This window comes from Balaenoptera ricei, chromosome 1 (genome assembly GCF_028023285.1).
Source record: "Balaenoptera ricei isolate mBalRic1 chromosome 1, mBalRic1.hap2, whole genome shotgun sequence".
In the NCBI taxonomy this organism is placed as follows: domain Eukaryota; kingdom Metazoa; phylum Chordata; class Mammalia; order Artiodactyla; family Balaenopteridae; genus Balaenoptera; species Balaenoptera ricei.
The window spans coordinates 180556048-180571698 of NC_082639.1; positions in this window are offsets into that span (position 1 = coordinate 180556048).

Here is a 15651-nt window from a genome sequence, read left to right on the forward strand (position 1 = left end):
TATCTTAATTCATTACAGTTGCTATCTGAAGTAAAAAGACCTTCTAAATTGAGTTCTTTCTAGCCAAATAGCTTTATTTGTTGCCTACACTTATATCCATACTGTTCTTTCTGTGTAAAAATGCTCCTCTTCCCTGACTCAAAAGAATACTTGTACTTACATTCAATATTTAGATCAAATGATCTTCTCTCAAGTAGCATTTTTTCATCTCCTTCCAAAGACATAAGTGCTCATTACTCATAATTTTATGCACTTACTTAAATTCTAGTTAGTAGCTTTGGTTATTTGCATATGTGTTCTTATTTCCACTAGTCTGTGAGTTCTGAAAGGTAGAAACTCTGTTTTTTTCACCTTTACCAGACAGAAACAATGACTGGCACATAACAGACATTTAATAATAGTGGGTTGTATCAATGTGTTTATCTAGATTATTAAGATGAAAAGGGCAAAATAAACACCATCATTGCATTAATTTGAATCTTTTTAAAAAAATTTTTATTGGAGTATATAGTTGCTTTACAATGTTGTGTTACTTTCTGCTATACAGCAAAGTAAATCAGTTATACATATACATATATCCACTCTTTTTTTTAGATTATTTTCCCATATAGACCATTACAGGGTATTGCGTAGAGTTCCCTGTGCTATACAGCAGGTTCTTATTAGTTATCTATTTTATATATAGTAGTGTGTATATGTCAATCCCAATCTCCCAATTTATCCCTCCCCCCCACCTTATCCCCTGGTAACCGTAAGTTTGTTTTCTACATCCTTGACTCTACTTCTGTGTTGTAAATAAGTTCATTTATACCCTTTTTTCTGAATCTTTTTTTTCTTCTTTCACTTAAGTGAAAAATCTGTAGCATCCTTTATGCTTTTCTTCCCACAGTATCCATTTCTTGTCTTCTCCACTAAAAAGTACAAAGTGAAGGGGTTTGTTAATAATTGTGGCAAAATTACAGTGGTCATGTTTGATTACACTGACAGTTTCCATCCCCAAATAGCATTTCCATTTCCAAAATGAGCCCGCCTTTTATCTTGTTTCCAATAATCAAGGAACTCTTTCCCTGCCTAAGGCTACAGATAGACAGATTTCCTGTTCAAATTCAATTTGTACAATTTGTACAATTTCAAATATCTGTGATTTCAATCTGTATAAAGTATAATAAACACCTGAACAATTTTAGTAATGAAACTTTTTTCCCCCCAAGGGTAATTACTATTGAAAGGGAGATATTCTATCTGATTGAATAAATCATAGTCAGGACTGAAATTCCCTTGAAGAATAATTTGTCAACATAAAGCAAGGAAACATAACTACCAGTAATTCAGCTAATTTGACTATAAAATAATCTGCATTTGTATACAATGACACATGAAAGAGAACTTGACCAGGAAATTTGGAGATCTTGATCCTAATCCTATTTCTTCCCTTTCTTTCCCATAAATAAAGCAAATCCCCCTTATTTCCTTTGGTCACGTTGGTCTAATAGTACGATGGACGGATGGACTTCATTAGATTCCCTTCTAATTCTAAAATATCATTTTATAAATTAATAAATTTGGGTAATAAAACTTGCTTGTTAAATTGCCACTTTTAAAACATAGTAGGTGCTGGCAGACATGACTGAAACCGTGCACCTCAGATTGGGACTTGAACCCACGTGCCAGGACTCGAACCTGGCCTAAAGCCAGACTGGGACTTGATCCCGGCCAGAACCCTGATTGGGACTTGAACCCTTGTGGCTGGGACTCGAACCCAGCCAAAGCCCACAGTCTTCCAACTGAGATCACACACCTGGTTTCAGGACTTAATGAAGCTCAGGTTCTTGATGTCTCATCGCTGAAAGAATTCAGTGAGAGACAAAGTGATAGGCAAGAAGTGGATTTATTTAGGGAGAAACACACTCCACAGAGTGTGGGCCATCTTAGAAGGCAAGAGTGGCCTTGGGAGAAACACTCCACAGACAGAGTGTGGGCCATCTCAGAAGGTGAGAAAAGCACCAGGGTATGGGGTTGTCAGTTCTTATAGGGGTGGGTAATTTCATAGGCTAATGAGCGGGAGGAGTATTCCAGCTATTTTGGGAAGGGATGGGGATTTCCAGGAATTGGGCCACCACCCACTTTTTGATCTTTATGGTCGGCCTTGGAACTGTCATGGCACCTGTGGTTGTGTCATTTAGCTTGCTGATGTGTTACAGTGAGCACATACTGAGGCCCAAGTTCTAGTGGAAGTCGACTTGTCTTCCATCTTGGACCCATCTGGTTCTAATTAGTTTATGTCATGTCCTCAGGCTATATCATTCTTTGAAAGGTTGTGCCCTGCCCCCTTCCCTCCTGTTTCATGACCACAGTTAAGTTTCTATAAGTATGTACCAAGTACATAGCATGTACTTGAAACTGAGTAGTTGTAGGTGTAATACATTACTTGATGTGTGGCTACTAAATTATTTTTGCAACAATAGTAAAAAGACACTTAAGTATCAACATTTCTATAAGGTTAGAGAATGTGTTTATAGGCATTATTTAATATGAACCCCCACCAAAACTATGTGTCAGTATAGGCATTATTATCCATATCTTATTAATAAGGAAAGTGAGATCAAACTTGTTCAAAGGCTTCTAGCTATTAACCAGCATTTTAATCACACTTACAAGTGTGATTATAATATGTTACTAGTTTAAATTACCTTGTCTTATTTTCCAACTATTATAATCCAACTATTATTTCCCAAAAGTAATACTGATAATATCAATAATAAACCTACATATAGTTATTTTAATATTTTTCTCAGTGTAATATATTTGTTTGGATATGTGTTGAACTTTAAGTTAGTTCATGTTAAAAGATAATTCAAATTCTTCTCTTTTTCTTAAATGAGGCTTTGGAGTTTTGTCATAGCCTACAGGTGGTATTTTGTTTTGTTTTGTTTTGTTTTTCCATTTCCACTATCCAAGAAAAGTTTGTATACAATAACAGCAGAATTATTCTTTCTGTGTGTGTGTTTGTGTGTGTGTGTGGGTGTATGTATAAATTAAACTTAAATTTGACAGTGAATATCACCAAAACCTACAGAAAAAAAGTAGGTCAAACACCAGGCATTTTCTAACTACTATTTGCTTTGGGAAGAATACTTGGGAGAATTCTGACTTACTTTTGTATATGTGACCATGGACCTGCCAATCACAAAACAGTGATAGCACAAAAATAAGTGAACTATAAATATACTGTTACAGGCAGGCATTCTGGTATCCAGCCGAATAAACTCAATCACATTTCAGTAGATAGACTGAATCAATATATCACAACAGATGGATGCACAAAGGTGATCATGGGGACGATTTAAGAACAAAAGACTCAATGTAATTGGAATTATTTTGGAGTAATTTCCAGAGCATAAGCAAAAATGCACATATATAAAAGCTGGTTCTTGAATAAACACTACATGAAAACCACTGAGAGTGTTCATGCTTCAGTTGTGGAATATATATCTACTAATATAAACAATATTTCGCCATTCAAAACTAACAGGACTTCTAAGGCATACTATAATATATAATGGATTTTTTCACTGGTTGCAATGGATGGATAATACAGTTCAATCGCTATTAATACAAAGTTGACAAATATGAAGAGTAAAAAGTTACACAATTATGTATCAAGTAATTGTTGAGACTGCTAAAGTTTTCTAGTATGCAGTGATTTAGTTGGAACATGACCATTTTTTAAAAAAGGACATTAGATAGTTCAGTCATGCTAGAAATTAGTACATTGATCAAGTTCAGAGACTGTTCATTAACCCTGCTCCAATTATAGTCATATACATTTATTTATTCAGTAGACTTTAAAAAAGCAAGTGCTATTGATTCATCTACATATATCTATATTATTTGGAAAACAACATAAGTTATACTTGAACTGATGCTGAAAATAAACTTTTCATTACTTTAGTCTTCTGTAACTTTAAGACAGTGACTTTGGAGGTCCTTCTTTTTGTTAAAATAACCTATCTTCCATCTCTTCAATTTTAACAAGTTTATTTAGTTTGAATTCCAGAATGGCAGGATTCCACTTCCCAGATGGCAGCCTGACAAAGACCACAGATCTACTCCGCAGGGAAACAAGCGAAAGCTGGTGAAGACTGTGAAAAAAACCATTTAAAGTCTCTGGAAATTGTCCTAAGGGCATAAAACATATGAAGAAACATATATTCAGGAAAATCTATGCAAACTCTGTAAGAACAGCCAAATTCTGTGGCATTTGAGCCATGACCTGCTCCCTCCATCCCTACTTCCCTCAGCCTAGCAACACTTAGAAGATCTGCTCCATCTGGGGTGTGACCAAAAAGATGGGAATCCCTCTCCCATCAATTCTCAGTAGAGATTTACTGTATCTCACTGGGAGGGGCAGGACATCAGTATTTCTCATCCTCTCCAACTCTAAGTAGTAGAGGCTAAATTTCTGCTAAGTGTAGCTAAGAGACTGGAGCTCCTTTCCTGCACCCAGCCTCTACCCACTGGATGGAATTTATGCCCCAGGTACTCAGGCTGAAAGTACTGTTACTGAAAGCTCGGCCACTCTGTACACCAGTGCAGAATCAAATTCCGGAGACAGAGTTTTGGGTGAAGTAGAAAAGGATATCTTCATTGCTTTGCCAGGCAAAGGGAGACACACTGGGCTGCTGCCTCGAAAAACTATCTGTCTCAACCCCAGAGGATTTGGTGAAGGGTTTTATAACAGTGGTTCAAAGGTGGGTGTGAGCAGGACTTGCACTCCCTTAATCTTGTGTCAGGTGGTCGGTTCTCTTAATCTTTTTTTTTTAATTAATTAAATTTATTTAATACACATAGAGCTAATTCAAGTAATCTCCTTCTTCTTGAGTGAGCAGAGGTTCTCTTAATCTTGATGAGTTTCTCTGGTCCCTTTAATCCTGCCTCAGGTGGTTTCTTGCCTGCTCCACCCCTGATTAGCAGCTGTTCGAATCCGCCTTTTGGAACTCAGGGAAGGTCATAGAGGCTAGAGTCTTGCCTATAAGAAATGGTGGACAAAAGGAGGCCTCCGTGCCCAGGCCCCACTCAATTTCAGTGCCTAGGAGCCCCACAGGGCCACTCTCGGTTTCAGTATGGGGGCCCCAACTGCCCTTGCCTTAGTTGTCTCAGAGGAAATCATAACGCCAGAGGTACCACCACGCTCAGCATAGTAATGATTCAAGAGATTTTGCCTACGGGGAGAAGCAGTCCATAGGAAGAGAACTCTGGAGCTCTCCGCAAAGACACTGAATTTAGTTAAAACTGGAAGAGGGCAAGTTAAAGTCTATGCGTGTTCTTCAAAACAACTGCTCTTCTTAATTAAGAGCAACAAGGTAACCCGTATGCTAATTTACCAGAGAGAATCAGGAATAGAGACAGCTAAAGAAAGTTCTCCTGGGTTCAGAACAAATCTCAAAGAAATGACCTCAAAAAATACCCCTGCCCAAATGTAATTGGATCAGACTAATGAGGAAGTGATGCCCCAAGGGCTTCATTGCAAACAATAGAGCAATAAACTAGGAATTAGTGAAGCTAGATAGCAAATGAGGCAGTGTAATACCAAACAAGGCAGACAGCTTAAGAGAAATCAGGGGAAAAGACAGTCAAAGAAAGACCTGCTAAAACCCTTGTCCTCCCCCCCCAACCCCCCCCCACGTGACTGTGTGCAAATCCAAAACTGCACCCTCTATCGAACTATAGAGCCTTCACACTACAAGGGAATTAGATTTCCCTAGACAAGTCACAAACAAGTAAACAACAAAAACAACCCTCAGACAAGGGGAAGAATATTAGTATCCAGAATTACTATACTATATTTAACACCCAATTTTCAACAAAAAATTATGAGGCATGCAAAGAAGCAAGATAGTTTGACCCATACACAGGAAAAACAGCAGGCAACAGAAACAGCCTCTGTGAGAGAGACCTGATGTCACATCAAAAAGAGTTCATTAGTCATTATAAATTTGTTCAGAGAACTAAAGAAAACCATGCTTAAAGAAATAAAGGGATGCAAGAGGGAAGATATATGGGAACATATGTATATGTATAACTGATTCACTTTTTTATAAAGCAGAAACTAATACACCATTGTAAAGCAATTATACTCCAATAAAGATGTTAAAAAAAATGTAAAAAAAAAAAAAGAAATGAAGACATAAAGATAATGAAATACAGATGATATCAAATCTCATGATGTACAGAATATACAGAGACTGATATTATAATAAAGAATAAAATGTGTTGAGAGGGCAGACAGCAGAAGCAAGAAGAACTACAGTTCTGCAGCCTGTGGAAGGAAAACCGCATTCACAGAAAGATAGACCAAATGAAAAGACAGAGGACTTTGTACCAGATGAAGGAACAAGATAAAACCCTAGAAAAACAAATAAATGAAGAGGAGATAGGCAACCTTCCAGAAAAAGCATTCAGAATAATGATAATGAAGATGATCCAGGACCTCTGAAAAAGAATGGAGGCAAAGATCAAGAAGATGCAAGAAATGTTTACCACAGACCTAGAAGAATTAAAGAACAAACACCTAGAAGAATTAAAGAACAGACAAACAGAGATGAACAATACAATAACTGAAATGAAAAATACATTAGAAGGAATGAATATCAGAATACCTGAGGCACAAGAATGGATAAGTGACCTGGGGGACAGAATAGTGGAATTCACTGCTGTGGAACAGAATAAAGAAAAAAGAATGAAAAGAAATGAAGACAGCCTAAGAGACCACTGGGACAACATTAAATGCAACAACATTCGCAGTATAGGGGTCCCAGAAGGAGAAGAGAGAGAGAAAGGACCTGAGAAAATATTTGAAGAGATTATAATTGAAAACTTTCCTAACATGGGAAAGGAAATAGCCACCCAAGTCCAGGAAGTGCAGAGAGTCCCAGGCAGGATAAACCCAAGGCAAAACACATGAGACACATAGTAATCAAAAGACAAAAATTAAAGACAAAGAAAAATTATTGAAAGCAACAAGGGAAAAATGACAAATAACATAGAAGAGAACTCCCATAAGGTTAACAGCTGATTTCTCAGCAGAAACTCTACAAGCCAGAAGGGAGTGGCATGATATATTTAAAGTGATGAAAGGAAAGAACCTACAACCAAGATTACTCTACCCTGCAAGGAGCTCGTTCAGATTCCACAGAGAAATCAAAAGCTTTCAACACAAGCAAAAGCTAAGAGAATTCAGCATCACTAAACCAGCTCTACAACAAACGCTAAAGGAACTTCTCTAAGTGGGAAACACAAGAGAAGAAAAGGTCATACAAAAACAAACCCATAACAATTAAGAAAATGGGGGCTTCCCTGGTGGCGCAGTGGTTGGGAGTCTGCCTGCCAATGCAGGGGACACGGGTTCGAGCCCTGGTCTGGGAGGATCCCACATGCCGTGGAGCAACTAGGCCCGTGAGCCACAATTACTGAGCCTGCACATCTGGAGCCTGTGCTCCGCAACAAGAGAGGCCGCGATAGTGAGAGGCCCGTGCACCGCGATGAAGAGTGGCCCCCACTTGCCGCAACTAGAGAAAGCCCTCGCACAGAAATGAAGACCCAACACAGCCATAAATAAATAAATAAATAAATAAATAAATAAATAAACCCAAAGTTTAAAAAAAAAAAAGAAAATGGTAATAGGAACATACATATAGATAATTAATATAAACGTGAATGGATTAAATGCTCCAACCAAAAGACACAGGCTCGTTGACTGGATACAAAAACAAGACCCATATATATGCTGTCTACAAGAGACCCACTTCAGACCTAGGGACACATACAGACTGAAAGTGAGGGGATGGAAAAAGATACTCCATGCAAATGGAAATCGAAAGAAAGCTGGAGTAGCAATAGTCATGTTAGATAAAATGGACTTTAAAATAAAGAATGTTACAAGAGACAAGGAAGGACACTACATAATGATCAAGGGATCAATCCAAGAAGAAGATATAACAATTATAAATATATATGCACCCAACATAGGAGCACCTCAATACATAAGATGACTGCTAACAGCCATAAAAGAGGAAATCGACAGTAACACAACAATAGTGGGGGACACGTCACTTACACCAATGGACAGATCATCCAGACAGAAAATTAATAAGGAAACACAAGCTTTAAATGACACAATAGACCAGATAGATTTAATTGATATTTATAGGACATTCCATCCAAAAACAGCAGGTTACACTTTCTTCTCAAGTGCACACGGAACATTCTCCAGGATAGATCACATCTTGGGTCACAAATCAAGCCTTGGTAATTTTAAGAAAATTGAAATCATATCAAGCATCTTTTCTGACCTCAGTGCTATGAGATTAGAAATCAATTACAGGGATAAAAACGTAAAAAATAAAAACGCATGGAGGCTAAACAATATGTTACTAAATAACCAAGAGATCACTGAAGAAATCAAAGAGGAAATCAAAAAATACTTAGAGACAAATGACAACAAAAACATGACAATCCAAAACCTATGGGATGCAGCAAAAGCAGTCTAAGAGGGAAGTTTTTAGCAATACAAGCCTACCTCAAGAAACAAGAAAAATGTCAAATAAACAATCTAACCTTTCACCTAAAGGAACTAGAGAAAGAAGAAGAAATAAAACTCAAACTTAGTAGAAGGAAAGTAATCGTAAAGATCAGAGCAGAAATAAATGAAATAGAAACAAAGAAAACAATAGCAAAGATCAATAAAACTAAAAGCTGGTTCTTGGAGACGATAAACAAAATTGATAAACCATTAGCCAGACTCATCAAGAAAAAGAGGGAGAGGACTCAAATCAATAAAATTAGAAATGAAAAAGGAGAAGTTACAGCAGACACTGCAGAAATACAAAGCATTGTAAGAGACTACTACAAGCAACTCTGCCAATAAAACAGACAAACTGGAAGAAATGGACAAATTCTTAGAAAGACACAACCTTCCAAGACTGAACCAGGAAGAAATAGAAAATATGAACAGACCAATCCCAAGTAATGAAATTGAAACTGTGATTAAAAATCTTTCAACAAACAAAAGTCCAGGACCAGATGGCTTCACAGGTGAATTCTATCGAACATTTAGAGAAGAGCTAACACCCATCCTTCTCAAACTCTTCCAAAAAATTGCAGAGGAAGGAACACTCCCAAACTCATTCTATGAGGCCACCATCACCGTGATACCAAAACCAGACAAAGATACTACAAAAAAAGAAAATTACAGACCAATATCACTGATGAATATAGATGCAAAAATCCTCAACAAAATACTAGCAAACAGAATCCAACAACATGTTAAAGGGATCATACACCATGATCAAGTGGGATTTATCCCAGGGATGCAAGGATTCTTCAATATATGCATATCAATCAGTGTGATACACCATATTAACAAACTGAAGAATAAAAACCATATGATCATCTCAATAGATTCAGAAAAAGCTTTTGACAAAATTCAACACCCATTTATGATAAAAACTCGTCCTCTTCTGTAACAAGGAACTTTATGTAGAAGTTTCTTCTAGTAATTATATTTTAATTTTGTACATATTTTTGCCTAAGTATTGTTTGGAAACTTCAATGGTAGTGACCATTTCTTATCAATATTTGAATCCCCATGGCTTAACATAGTGCCTATTTCATAGTTATTATGGAAATATTTTGCCTAATAAATCAAGAAATAAATCAATATTATGTACCAATTTAAAAATATTGCAAATTTGGGGAGCTATATTACATACAACTAATAACTTACCATTGTAATTTATTTTACTCACAATACTTCCTTTATTCAGCCTACACAGTTCTAATAATTTCTGTTGAATCATTTGAGCTGTGACTATACAAAATATGATACAGTTCCATTTATTGGAAATAAAGAACATATATATTATTGAAAGTACTACGTACAGCATTTAAAAATAGAGTCTACACCAGTAAGGTAAATGAGATTGTTAGAACACATTGCCTTTGTCAAAGTTAATGATCCTATATATATATAATGCCTTGGAAGATAATTACCAAATTTTACTCAATAATGATAATAGTTAAGATTCTCTAGAATACTTATGGTTGAGTGTCCTGATTCTTAGCCATGATAATTTGTAAATAATTTATTTAGAACATTATTTTCTTATTTTTACCCAGAATATGTAAACCTGATATTTCAAACCTCATGTTCCAAATTAGGTGTGAAGAGATAATTCAGTAAATGGAATCTCTACCAAGAAAAACAAAATCACCATGGAGGATGCTATAATATATAAAGACAGTATATAAACCACATTAATTGTTAATTATATTATAATTAATTATATTATTAATCATATAATAATGTTAAATATATTATTTTGTATATTAGTGTTATATGTTGATTACTAGTTAAGAATATATGCAGTATATAAAACTACATAGTTTAGGTCCCTTTAAAACACTTATTATGTTACAGATATTATTCTTGGAATATAAAAAAGTGAAAAACAGGAACAACCACTAAAATTTGGTGAGGGCATATTACCCTTCACATATGAGTAAAGGCTGCCTTGGATACATTGTATAATGACACCATCTCTGAAGCAGCTGATTTAGGGCACTGAGAAATACGTAGCAGTTAAGACATGCAAACAGATTTGTTTTGACCATTTGCTGCTTGTTTAATAATCTGGTCCTAGAATACAGTCTGTTTCAGAATTTAAAGTTTCTGCAAGCTAGACTCCCACTGAAAATCCAGGAGTCAAGAATCCTCGTCAAACTGATCTCGGAGAGACAGCAGCAAGCCGTCTTGAAGCGGGGTCTTAGTTCCCTGCCCAGGAATGGAACCTGGGTAGCCTGGGTGAAAAACCAGGAATCCTAGCTGCTAGAGCACCAGGGGCTGGAGGATAGAAGTAAAGTTCCCCTGGCTCTTGCCCCATTTGAAAAATGAATTTCTCAAAAAGGCAAGAACTGTAAAAACAGGTACAAAAGTTTATTATCAGAGACAGCGTAACATGTGGGAGAGCAGACAGAGAAACAGTTTGTTTATTTAAGACAGAAGCAAGGCAGAAACGCAGGAAGAGAAAGGTGTAGACATCCTCCCTAATGAGCAGGAACGCAGTAAAGAGGCAGTTAAATCATTTACATAAGGCCATTCTTCCGGGGTCTTTGTTTACCTTTGGCCATTTATCTCACTTCTTTTTTTTTTTTTTAATAAATTTATTTATTTATTTTATTTATTTTTGGCTGTGTTGGGTCTTCGTTTCTGTGCGAGGGCTTTCTCTAGTTGCAGCGAGCGGGGGCCACTCTTCATCGCGGTGCGCGGGTCTCTCATTGTCGCAGCCTCTCTTGTTGCGGAGCACAGGCTCCAGACGCGCAGGCTCAGTAGTTGTGGCTCACGGGCTAGTTGCTCTGCGGCATGTGGGATCCTCCCAGACCAGGGCTCGAACCTGTGTCCCCTGCATTGGCAGGCAGATTCTCAACCACTGGGCCACCAGGGAAGCCCCTTATCTCACTTCTTATCCACACCTGACCTACCCTAGGTTCGTCCCCAGTGTGCATGTGCAACTTTTTGCCAAGATGGATTCCAGTGCAGAGGCCTGTGGGAGGTTTGACAACACTAATGGGGTGACGCCCCCTCCCTTTTTGACCCCCGATGAGCCTTCCTGCGCATGTGCAGTTGGGGAGGTTTCCTTGACCTCAAGAGTGATAGATGTGGTCTCTTATCTCTTTACTCCAGCTGAGCTCAGCTCCTGCCACTTTGTCCTTGGAGTGTCTAGGGAAAGCAAAGCTCCAATTACTCCTCTCAACAAACTCCAGCTGCCCAGCCCCTGGGGCCCATCTCCCTCCTAACTCAAAACCTCTCTGAGGACTCCACTTGCAAGTTATCATTTCAGCCCTGCACAGTTTGTAGTAGACATATGCTGTCTTGTTTGCTCATTTCCCTACTTTAAGGAACTTGCACCTCTCTTTCATACACAAGGTTAGAAAGAAAATAGCCACTTGGACACAATACAAACCTGCATTATATATCTTAGTACATATCACAGGTATTTAGAATATTGGAATATTACAACCATAGTCTACCTGCTCTCTTGAAAAGGCAAAAAAGTATACCCAAGATTTTTGGTTTCAGCTCCAACATGTGAAGAGCTTAGAAGTCATCACTCCAATTTTTATAAAAGAAAAATCTAAACAAATGGAAAATCAATGATTTTTCATAGTCATATCAGAGAATGGAGAACACAGGACAAAACCACATGCAGAACCTGGAGAAACACATAACTGCACAGAGCCACAGCCAAGATCTTCTTACACAGAAGTATCTGGACCTATAAATTGGCAGGGACATTTAAATAGTAATTTTGATGAATTCCTGGAGGACTACCTTCAGAGTGAGAAACTCCTAGCCACCACACTTTTATGTCTCCAGAAATTTGATGGAATTCTTATACTGAAGAACTAAGGAAGATCCTCTCATAGCTTTGGCAAGGAGGGAAGATGATTAATCATTGTGAAATCCTCCCAGAATGTTCTGCATTCTGGAAAAGTCTGGAAAAGACTTTTCCAGAGCCTTGTCTTACCTGGAGGAAGGGCACTTCTCCCATGCCAGCAGAAGAACTTTCTGTCTTCGTATGGTGGAGGATGGGAGGGTCTGAGATAAGAATTTATAAAGATCAGAGCCCAGGGACAATGACTGACCAAACGAAAACAATGAGATTTAGCCCTGAGATTATAGAGCTCTTCCACTCCCCTACACCTTACCACCACCGAAAAGGCTTCAATTTAACAACAGTGGATTCAGCTGAAGAAAGTGGCAAGAGACAGTTCTCCCAGGAGTATTACTTAGGGAGGTCCAAAGTAAACAAGGAAGACAAAACCAGGATGCTCTGTCTACACAGCTACAGCAAACATTGAACACAGCCTACCCCTATTCATGTTAGCAAAAAACCTCACATTAAATGACTCTTAAACTTAGTTCTGATAACCCAATACATCCTGTCCCATGTTCAACCAAAACAATTGTAAGATATGATAAAAAGAAAGAAAATTACAGTTTGAAGACAGAATAACCATCAGAAACAGATTAAGATATGACACAGGTGCTGGCATTATCACACGGAGAATTTAATAACTATGATTATTTTGTGAAGTAGTCTAATGGGAAAAGGACATCATGTATAAAAACAGTATTTTTTTTAAAAATAAGTACCTGATTATTTTTTTTAATTTTATTTTTATTTTTTATTTTTATTTATTTATTTATTTATGGCTGTGTTGGGTCTTCGTTTCTGTGCGAGGGCTTTCTCTAGTTGCGGCAAGCGGGGGCCACTCTTCATCGCGGTGCACGGGCTTCTCACTCTCGCGGCCTCTCCTGTTGCGGAGCACAGGCTCCAGACGCGCAGGCTCAGTAATTGTGGCTCACGGGCCCAGTTGCTCCGCGGCATGTGGGATCTTCCCAGACCAGGGCTCTAACCCTTGTCCCCTGCATTGGCAGGCAGACTCTCAACCACTGCGCCACCAGGGAAGCCCAGTATATTATTAATAATATATACATTGATTACTTGTTGATATACTGGGTTAAATAAAATGTTATTAGTATTAACAACAACAGAGAGCTTTGAGTGGTTGCCCCTGATGGAATGCAATTGAAAAACGTGTTGATAGCAAAAACAGAGCCATACAGTTGGGCTGGAAAAATGTGCTGTTTTCGCATCCTTTCCTGGTTTCCATCATATCATAATGATTGGTTACATTTTCCATGGGTTCCATGAGACAGTCTGTGTTTCGTTGTAATAAATTACCTCCTATATTTTAAAGAATCTTCAGTTAGATTAATGGTGCAGTCTGTAATTCCTCTCTGTACAATAGCAAAGCTTATTGAAGTTTTACTTTTTCTGTGGGTCCATACTCATTTTGTATGTGTCCTTGTTTCTCTTTTTTCCATAGATAATAAAGAAACCCAATAGATCTTATCTTACTTATATCATACCTATCCATGAAATCTCTCCTCATCATTGTTCAAATAGAGCATTGCTAAAAATATTACTACACTGGACATTTTTGGATAATTTATTTCAAAACAACATTAATATAATTCAGATAATTCAGTTTAAAGATATGAATGTGAATTATTATTTAAAAAGACAATCTCTGAGAACTTACTATGTGAGAAAAATCATGAATGTAATATAGTCCTTGGCTTCAAGAAGCATAACATCTAATAAAAATTATGAAATATTTATACTAAGTTATAATACAATTTAACATGTAGCACAAAAAAGTGAGCTATAGCTACCCAATGAATGGAGCTAAAACACTCAGAAGATCATAAAGTATATTTAGCAAAACTGAGTTCCATAATATAAAGTGATCATAAAGTGGTCATAAAGTGGTGAAGGAAACCACTGGAAAGGAGCTGAGGCCAGGTCATAAACTATGAAAACCCTTTATTCCTTAGGTAAGGGTGGCACTTATATGAAGGTCACAGTTGATTGGTTTGACTTCAAAGGTCAGTCATGATAAACAATTGACCAAAAAGTTTAGAGAAGCCAACAATTCTTAAAGTACACAGTTGAGATTTATTTTCTAGAAACTCATGATTAGAAACTATTGGCTCTATGCTTAAAATAAGCAACATGCATTTCAGGAAAAGACAATAATCAGAGAAAATGTGTTCATTCTTTAATTAAGTTCATAGAGTTAGGATTATTGTTGTATATTGACTACTTCTGATTTTTCTAGTATCATATTTAAATGCTTTTCTGCTTTATATGTTTCCATTGGAATTATTTGTTTTCTTGGAATCCTACACTGCCATGGAATAGGAGCCTACTCTTTTGTTGTTGTTATAGTCAAATACAGTCAAATATGTTTGTCCTATACATTTTCTTATATAACTTACATATGTTCTGAATATCATATTTCTCTAATTAAAAAAAAATAATAGTAATTTGATATATAGTGAATGTAATGTTAGACCCTCCAGTATAAGAAAGCAAAAATAGGTTTTGAAGAGAGAAACTTATATTAAAAGTTGACCTGAAAAACAATTTCTTGTGGAGAATATACACACGTTTGTTGTATCAACAGTGGCTATTAAAATTTCATGATTGTGTTAATAAAATTATAAAATTTTGAGGTATGATTTATGATGAATTTTATACATTACACTTAAGATCCTTGATTCCTGTGTAAAGGAAATCTCAAACACACAACACAAAATGTTAGTTTCACATCGGATTTACCGGGTAGTTAATGGAACTACTACCTAAGAAGCTATTAGCAGCTGCTTAGGGAATAGGTATGCACCACCAGGAGCTATTACTCCAGTGTATTTTTCTTGAGCAATTATACTCATTTTGGTATTTTACATTGTTTCTACATTGAACTTACTTTAGGTCATACTAATTGCATACTTGATTATTTGTCCACATTATTTAATGCACTATCTAGTGGGGAAAATATGCAATACTTGGCCTATTCAGACTTTTTAAAAATACATGTTTATTATAAAGAAACCTTGTAGCAAAAAATCTACAGATGAAAAATGCAAATATAGAGTACTTATATAAAGAGGAAAAATGGTCTATATCAAGATTTCTAAACATAAGATCACACTGAAAAATATATTCCAAAGATGACCTTTAG